The sequence below is a fragment of the Crocodylus porosus genome, unplaced genomic scaffold, assembly GCF_001723895.1.
Source record: "Crocodylus porosus isolate Cpor-Errol unplaced genomic scaffold, CroPor_comp1, whole genome shotgun sequence".
Classification (NCBI taxonomy): domain Eukaryota; kingdom Metazoa; phylum Chordata; order Crocodylia; family Crocodylidae; genus Crocodylus; species Crocodylus porosus.
In genome coordinates this window covers 35,964,647-35,974,628 of record NW_017728910.1, presented here as the reverse complement: position 1 = coordinate 35,974,628, position 9,982 = coordinate 35,964,647, and positions in this window count along the sequence as shown.

Below are 9,982 nucleotides of genomic sequence, written 5' to 3'. Positions count from 1 at the left end.
CTGAAATGGTGGCGAGGAAGGGTGGGGTGGGGGGAGGTCTGGCACCAGCCCCAAAACAGCAGCAGGTGGGAGGCCATGCAGGGCCCAGGCAGGCCCCAAAATGGCAGGTATGGGGGGGTGCACTAGGCCCAGCCCTGCCCGGAAACAGCAGGGGAGGATGTTGGGGGGGGTCCAGCCCCCCCAAATAGATATACATATAGTAGCCAATTGCTTCTCAAGAATGATTGGTGGGGGGTCAGGGATGGAGCCCTGTCCACCTCTGCACCGCCTGCCACTCCTCGTCTGGTCCCATTCCCAACGTATCAGTCTAGACACACATACGCATATAATTACTACTGTTACACATGATCGACAGGCGCTGCGTGCGTATTTCTACACACCCGCTCTTCATTAGCCTGTCAGGCGCACGCCGGCTCTCCCCCTCCCCGCCAAGGGCGCGGCTCCCTGCTGCCCCGCTCCGCCCGTGAGCTTTCGGCCGAGCCGCTGCGCAGCTGGAGGCCGTGAGTGTCGGGGGCGGTGCGGGCAGAGCCTGTCCCGCCGGGGAGGGAGAAGCCGTTGCGCGGGCCTGCGGCCCCTCGCGCCGCTTCCGGGGCCCGGGCGGGGCTCCGGGGTTGCACCAAAAACATTGGGGGAGGGGACAGGGGGGCGTCGGATGTCCGGTTGCGCTGGGCTCTCGCGCTCCAGCCCGGCCCCTTCCTCCGGGTGGGACGCAGCGGCCTGCAGTCGCGAGCTGGGGCGCAGCCGCAGTTGCAGCGCGAGGCCCTGGCCGTGGGCGCTGCGTGACGCTGCCGGGAAGCCGCGCTAGGCCGTGCCGGTCGCTCCTGTTCCACGGGGCGCAGCTCTGGACCGGCCTACGCAGGGTTGGGGCTTGGGTAGGGGGTTTGGTGGTTTTTTAAAAGCTCACCGGGGGGGTGGGGGGTCTGATTTATCTACAGACAGTTACTTCACTAAAACAGCCCTCGTGAGGCGAATAAGCATTCCTGGCCATCCCGGTCTTTGCTGAAGTGAGAATTTGAAGTTTCATTAGACCTGTATAATTCTCTCTTCAGCTGCTGTTTTTCAGTCAAAGAAAACCCCTCTCATTTAGTTGATGTTGTGCAGGAAAGGAGTCTAATTTAAACCAAACACACCACTCTAATATTGTGCAGAGACAAATCACTCTTTTTATCTGACTTTACTTGCTTGCTAAGACAGCATAAGTGTTAATATTGCCCTGTGTAAACCGATGTTAAGGCACCTGTATATAAGTAACTGTAGCCACCTTGGGGGTGAGACCGATATAACCCTTTTGGTATCCAGTCCCTGATACTACGTCCTAAGAACAGAGGAAGATGACATAGAAAAGGACATAATAGAAGGTTTTGTGCCAGGGGATTGAGTGAATAAGAGATATTGTGAAGGTAAAAAAGATTGGACTGAATTGCATACAAATGCAATGTCAAGGCTTACAACAGACCAACCTGGTTGGAGAGAATTTACTCATGAGTAGGGATCTACCCAAACTGCAGGAAGTGCACTGCGCAGCAGCTTCTTTAATCCTGCTCTTTTCACTGAACCCCCCCCTGCTGATTGCCCAAGGGACTGCTGTACCTTTGCGGCTTGCTCCTGATTGGCCAGGAGGCAAAAACCACGGTTTTAAATATGTCAGCTTTTGCCTCCTGCTGCTGATTGGCTAAAGGGGCCCACTGATCACTGCTGATCAACTAGAATGCAGCATATCTAAAACTGCAGTTTTTTGCCTTCTGGCTGATCAAGAGCAAACAGTGAGCAGCAGGGCTGCCAGGGTTCCTTAACCGATAGGCAGGAGGGGGTGCACAGCAAAAAGAGCAGGATTAAAGGAGTTGCTATGCAGTGCACTCCCGTGCAATTTAGGTAGATCACTAATTAGGAAGCTCAGCTTAATGTGGATGGCATTTGCTGAGTGCATTGTATTTACATGCATACTAGATAATTATATAATTCAGTTAACACTATAACACTAAGCATGAACCACCAAGTTGCCTGTTGCTCATGTTTGTAACAAACCCCTGATTTGCACTTGCATATTTAAGTGCAAAGTCCCTTAAATAGCGTCTTTCAGCCCCATTGTTAATTTTGTAATTTAACTGGCCTCTGGGTCATACTAACTACAACTTTCTAACTGATTATTTTCCATTTAACTATACCAGAAACAGTTGTTGTCAAAGGGCTGCTAGTGGAAACCTCAAGAATGAAAGGAGCGTAGTTAATTTCAGAGGTGCTCTTTCTCATTTGCAGAGTATTTAATACCAGCCCTGAAGCTGACCAGCCCCATCATTTCAAGACTTGTTTAAGGAACCCCAAAACAGGAAATAAAAAGGCTGGAAAATGATGGGAGTTTGTTGGTTTCAGGGCTATTAGTGGCATAGCCCTGTATGAACAGTGAACTTCATTAAATTACATTTGAACAGAGATAAGTATTCAGGGTAGGTGCTTAGCCTCTTCAGTCTCAAGTCTATGAACTCAAGTGGATTATACTGTAATTACAAAATACTAGTCTTCCTTATAATGGGCACACTTACAGTATAGCGTGGACTATACTGTAAGTATATCCATCAAAAGGGAGAATATAGTACTTTGTAGTGCAGTGGTAGGCAATTGTTTTAGATACAGGGCTGCTTAATGAGTTTTGGTGAACTGTTGAGGGCTGCAAGGTAGCCCCACCCCTTGACAGGTACTCCACTCCCTGGTTGCCATCTTGGGACTGGAAGTCTTGCCCCTAACCCCTGACCTCTGCCACCAGAAGTCCCTCCGGTTCCCCCCCCAAGTACTCCTGTTGTGGTGTATATGTGTGTGCATGTGCATGTGCCTGCTCTGTTGTAGTGTGTGCGCACACATCCAATACAGGGGGATGAGTAAGCTAAATTAGTGTAACTGCTCATAATAGTTATGTTGATAATATCCTTATTTCATTTAAAGATTTTAAAAAATTGCAGCCTGATTTCAAATTGTTACTCTGATGCCAATAACTGGAGACAGACTTACTATACTTCATTATGCCACTTTGTTCTCAAAAACTTGTGTAGGAAACTTCAGTGTTTGGCTGGGGATGAAAAAAGAATGGTTATATTTTGAGAGAAGGCAATTCTAACTAAAAATGTTTTTGGTTTTTTTATTTTTTGAGAGAGAAACGTTATTTACCTTTCTTGTTTTCTTTTTCTCTGTCTTACTAAACTGGAAATGCCTTGTCTTGTTTTTAATTTATTGGACATATAAATTCATGGTGCCAAGCAAACTGTCTTTCAATTTAGTTTCATAATTTAATATTATATTTGTAATTGTTGTATAATTATATACCAGAAATTTTAGTAATATTTGTATAGTTGCTGTAACCTGTATAAAGGAATAAGAGGTTTAACAGAAGAAAATTTTTCAGTAGGAATACAAGAAGAATGTCTTGTATACAGTATATAGGCGTGGCAGAATTCAGTTTTTATTTTTTAATAATTTTGGTGAACATGAGTGTTTTATTTTTTTAAGCATTTATTTCAATTTTTATCTATTTAACTTTGCGCAGTCCTGAAAATTTAAGGGTGTGGGAGGCAGACAATTTTTAGTAATGTCAGTATATTGCTAAAAGCTTTATAAATCATGTGAAAATATAAAATGTAAATATCCATAAATATACCTGCTTTAAATCATTTTATTCATTCAATGGGAAAGTACAGGGTAGGCAAGGACCAGGATAGGAGGGCAGTGGCACTCCCAGAGCTCTGGAAACTTGGAGAGAGGCATTGGCCACCCTTGGCCTCTTGCTTAGTCTGCAGGGCATGGGCAGGACCCTACTGCCACTGTTGTCCACACAGGGCGTACAGTGTGAATTAAAAACACGCAGGAATTTTATCAGGGGATAAGGTGAAGCGCTGCATTTATTGGAACATAAAACGTGCAACATGAATAAAGAATAGTAAGGTTATCTGCTTCGCTCATTCCCATGCATACTTATTCATTCATTCATACAACAGAAACAAGCGCACACAGAAATAGTTACAGTCCTGCAAAAGGTTAAGGTGTTACCAAGTTCTAAAGTCGCTCAGGCCAGTCTGGTGACCGGCCAGACTGACCACGAGGGATGGAGTCAGGTCTCGTTGGACGTGCTCAAAACTCCTTGCAGGTGGAAAAAGACCAAAAGCCTTTTCTTTGTGTTCATTCTTTATAGTGACAGCTGTCCATACAAGCCTATGGATTCCACTGAGTCAGACATGAAGATTATCTTCCTTGTCCTCTTGGCAGTCTGGGGTTGGTAGGACACAATCTTTTGGCTTTGCAGTCTGCAGTCTTTGGGTGGGAGGGAGGGGGATGTTGCTTGCAGTCTTCAGCCATCAAGGTGAAGCATGATCTAGTTTTTGGTAATCCTTAACTGCCGACTTGACAACCTTTAACTGTTAAACCACAGAAGGCTGTTTTCACCTGCTGCAAGGGGATTGTTTTCCTTCATGTTGTCACATACATACATCATTCATTCTTTCATTACCTCTTTTTAAAGATGCCAGACATACCACAGACCTTACCTAAGCATTTTTCTTATACCAAATTTAAATTCCAAAATCATGCGACCACCTAGGTCAAATATATTTATGCTAAGCAATAGGAAATTTAAAATAGACGGTTAATTCCAGAACACTAATAATGTCTGATTTAAAATATTATAAAAAGCAAATCATAATGAGCTTAACTTTATCTTAATGGCTAAATAATTCATTATATAAAAAGAAAAATAGCAATATAACCAATCAAATCAATTATAGCTACTGCAATACAACGCCACAGGGCTGGAGCCTCAAATGCTCTTCCCCTCTGGGCTTTGGTTACAGGTTTGTTGTTATCTCCCTGGGCCAGATTCCTGCACCTATGAAGGACCAACTAATTTCTTAACTGATGAATCATTAGACTTGAATGAGCACATAATTACTTAATTGTTGACTAGAGATGTAACATTTCTGGAAATTTTGAAGCCATGGGGGAAAAGAAAAACATTTTTCCCCAGGTTTTATTGGAAAAAAATGGAAATTTGGGGAAAAATTGAAATATATGCAATACTAATTTTCTTAGCACCCTTTACAGCTCTAAATTTGCTTTGCTACTTTAAGAACATAAAATGTATTATGTATAACTTGGTTTGCGTATAAAATTATGATGTTTGGTATATTTATTAAATTTAAAAGTATAGTTTATTCAAACAATAATTACAAATTTACTAATTGAATTTACTTTAGAATGTTTTTAATTTTGGTACAAATGGAGCTACAAGCTGCTGAACTCTAAGGAACCTAGCATCTCTTAGTTTTTTCCAGTTTATGAGAAGCAGGCAAAAAATTAGAGTTGAAAATAGAAGAAACCATCAACATTACAGTAAAACAAAGAAAGTTGTTATGTATTCTGGACTTGGTCTTCTTCACAGTGTCAAGCAGATACAGAAAGCACTCATTTTTAGAAAAAAGCTGATGAAAAAAGGGGAAAACAACAAGACTCAAGACAAATTTTACTACATGAAACTTTGTCCAATCAGTCTCATTTTATGCACTATCAGCAGTTTCTGCTTCTGATTCTTCTGATCCTTCATTTTTATCATCTTCATTGACTTCTGAAAACTGAAGGCTTGCCTGGATTGAGACAAGCTTATCTATCCTTCACATATTAGTTTATTTCTTTATTGGTGAGAGTATTTCTAAACATAAACCAGTTTCTTTCACATGCTGCAGAAGATGGAGGAATCTGAAGCAGGTGAGAAGCAAGAGGAGTCAGAGGCTGTCTAGTGAAAAGGCCTTGCCAGCATGTTGCAGGAGGGATATGCTTGGCAGAGTCCCAAGCTGCATTCCTGGACCAAACACCTGATGTTCTGTGTTCTGCAACATTTGAAAGTACCTTTTCAACATCAAGTCCTAAGCGTGTTGTTTTGTAATCTAGTCAAATGAGCAGTGCTATCATCACTAACATTTCTGCCGTTGAGTCTTGGATCTAAGGGATTTGTAACAGCATGAGTTGATTGGCAGCACAATTCTTCCCATCTGCTAATAAAGTCTTTCACTTTTCTTCCTTTTGTACTTGTAAGTGGAGATGCATATAGATTCTCAAAAACAGTTGATTTTATCTGGGCCGTTTGGTAAGGAGCGCCAGATGCAGTGATTGCTGAAGAAATTGGCTTTAGAATCTTCAGGGAGTTCTGCATCTGAACCCAGAAGACATCCTCATCCAGTGAAGTGTTATACTTCCGGGTACTTTAAGATCCTCAATGATTACTGTTTCTTGAAGAGCTTCTTTTGTTTTTAAATAAACTTTCAAATGAGGTCACCACTCCACCCCATCTAGTTTTACTACAGAGTTTGAGTGTCTCTATTTTATTCTTTGCTTACTTTTCTTCCTGCTGCTTTTTAAAGACTGCAACTACAATATGAGCAGCTTTTACAAGTTTTATAATTTCTTTTCCTCTTCTATAGCTCTTTTTCAGAGTGTCCAACTTCATAATGTCATTAAAACAATCAAGTTTAGCCCATGGGATGCACATTATTGCAGTAATGTGGATATTTATCCATGAGGATCTCCCATGCTGCTTTCATGTTTCAACATTTTGGAGGAGTTCAAGAGTAGCAATATATGAACACCTTGTCTTAAATATTTTATTCATCATTCTAAAAGAAAATATTTCATAAGTCTTTTTTAATCTTTCAAAGATTTTCAATTTTTCCAAGTTTTTGGGGAAAAGTGGGGAAATTTTTTCCTGAAATTTTCTGTTTCTCCCCCCCCCCGGCCTTCACATTTCTATTGTTGAGTCATTAGGTTACCCATTGTTTTCCTCTTTAACCATTCTGCCCTCTGTCTCTTTTTCTCCACTGTTTGAAAATGGGGGTAAGGGTTCTCTGTTGCAGTCCTCTTTCTACAGATTCTGATTATTACTGATGGAAGTATTTTTCCCTTGCCCTGTTGGTATGAGGTAAAATCAATTTTTATCGATAAAAATCTAATCCTGTCAAGATTAACAATACGTCTTTTCAGGTTCTTTCTCATAGTGTTATGAATCTCCAACTGTTGCTGACTGAAAATGGATACTATATAATAACTAATAACTGATTTATGTGAAGTGAGTTCATAGTCATTCAGGAGCCTGGTAGAGAGGTGTCAAACACTACATGATATTCTCAAAGGGCCAGATCCTACATTCAAGTCTTCTCCGTGGAGCTATTGTGAAATTTGAAAGAAATAAGCTCACAGTTGATCCACTTTGTTGGTGGCACCTTGAGGGTAGAGCAGATGTGGAAATGACTTCTCATTCCTAGAACTAATCTCCTGGATTGAATCATGCTGCCCGTGAATAGGAAAAGCTCATGTTGGCTTTGAATGCAGTGCCAGATTTAGGTACAAGCTAAGTAAGCTACAGCTTAGGGCCTCACATTCTGAGGGTTCTCTAAATACAAAAGAAAAATACAGGAAAACCTCACAAATCTGGCGTGCTTGGGACTGGGCACGTGCCGGAAATTTGAAAATGCCAGTTTTTTTAAACCAGCATTGCAGCTGGTTGCAGAGCCGGGGAGGGAAGAGGGGATAGTGGCGGCCAGTCCCAGAGCACCAGCCACACGCAGAGCAGCGGCGCAGGGTGCTTAATGGAGGTGGCGGGAGCCGGGTGCAAGCTTCCCCTGCCACTTATGGGGTGGCGGGGAGGAGTGACAGCTAGTCCTGAAGCGGCAGGGGAAGTGCCCAGATTTTGTGAGTGTTTCACTTTTTTTGGTAATGCTATGGGACCTCTTAAACTTGACATAGCTTTGGGCCACAGCATGTCATAATCTGGCCCTGCTTGAATGTACCATGTACTTATTCTATGGCTGAATATAATATCACTTGCTGTCCTTTACCTGTTAATTGTGACCTTTAAATAGGTTTAAAGAAATTACACTGGAGATGGATTTGGCAGTTTTTCAGTACAGGAAATCAGTAAATTATAAGAATTATGTTGGTATAAATGCATTTTGGTAGTGAAAGAAATGTTCTATAATTAGTTTTAATTATTAATTATAAATATAACTTGAGTTTTTATAATGATTAGTCTTCATTAAATAGACCAAATAGATTTTTTTTAAATAGATCCAATGAAGACTATTTCTTTGAATTTTTGTGGCTTTGTCAACTGCCAGTCTTTTTGGATCATAGTGTATGCATGAGAGGTCACCCAGACCTTCAACACACATACGTAGGCAGGAGTTTTGGAGGAGTGTAGGCTGCCTAGACCTTCCATTCACCCTTTAAGCCACTGAGACAGAATCCAGACATTTGGTGCCTCCATAATTGTAGCTGTATAAGCATCTTGGAATCAAACCCAGGTCTCTTGTGTGGTAGACAAGGATTCTACCACTGAACCACAGGAGACTGCATTTCTTTGAATTGCAGTTTACATATAGATTTTGATTCAGTTTCCACTTATGAAAAAAAAAGTATGATTTCCCTCTCATCTCTTTCCCTGCCCCCCCCCCATGTTGATGGCTTCCTATTTTTAAAAGAGCTTTTACCTACAAAATTTGACAAGGCTCTGTCCAATGCCAGTGCTAACTGATAACATTATTTTGACCAATCATTATTTTTCTGTCTTATGTATAGGGTAGATTTGATTGAACCCTGTAATGGTATTCTATTAATTAGCTGGTGGTGAAGGCTAGGAGGAAGATGACAACGTGCACTTTGAAATTTGCCCCTCTTTTATTACATTCTTCAATTTTTCTAAGATTATGGTCTTAATTGTATCTTTTACATAAGTCATTCCTGACTGTAACTAGTTTTTGTTGCTCTTCTCTGGGTACCACCTAATCCTTCTTTGGTAACACAGTGTTTATGCCTCAACAGTTTATTACATGACAGCCGTAAATCTTACCACTGATGTTTTTACTGTAAATAAGGACATTCATCCCCCTGTGTGTGATCACACCTTTCTGCATTAAAGGGTCACTTTCAAGTAAAATCCTTTTTAAAATTTCCTAACTTTAGGATTAGTATTTTAGGTGATGAAAGTTAAAGGTATTTAAATTTTAAAGATTATGTATTGCTTTTTTGTTTGTAAGAGTGAAACATTTGTCTAGGACAGTGGAAGTAGGTTGCCTGTTTCAGATAACTTTACAGAATTGTGACCAATTATAATTGTGAAAATAATAAAACATAATTACTATTTTGTATTACTTTAACATAAAGTCTGTTATTTTGAACCCTAAATTTTGGGGTGAAATATTAGCTGTGTTGTTATGTTTATGTTGATATTCTTGCTTGTGTTTTCTGTCAACAAGATCTCAGCTGCTGTATTGTATTTTTAGAAGTGTACATCTTAAATATCTTACAGTAGTGTGAAAACCTTTCATACCAAGTTCAAGTAGATTATTTTTTCAGTTAAAGCAGGGTATTACATTACAAATGAAAAATTATTAAACCTTTTAAAGATTCACTTGATTAACCACAAGCCATTCTATGAATTAATTACAGTTATAATGATGTCACAGCCTTCTCTTTTGAAATTATTAAGCAGGTAATTGACTATGTGTCAGAGCTTATTGTAAGTGACAGCTACTGGTTTGACCTTCTGTTTGCATTCAAGTGGACCATGCACACTGAATATAAATAGGGTGGTTCATTTTATTTCATATTTTTAGGTTCAGTTCATATTCATGATGGGTCGGTTTTATCCATTTTTTTCATTGGAAGTCTGGCAGGTATTCCCACTCCCTTTGCCCTGTCTCCCAAGATAGTATTAAAAGAGGTGGCTTACTGTTCGTTTTGAAAAGCATGCTTTCTTCTGTCTCTTAGACTGGCTATTTTTGATAATTAGTTCTGTCTGAAAAATTGTGATAAACCTTCAGCGTTCGGTTTTCTGTGTTTTGCTTCATTGTAGCACCATCCTCTCCACAGAATTTGTGCTTTAGTTTTGCTTTACTCTTAAAATGGATACAACTCTGATTTTCTAAAAATCATTTAATCTATTGATGTTACCACA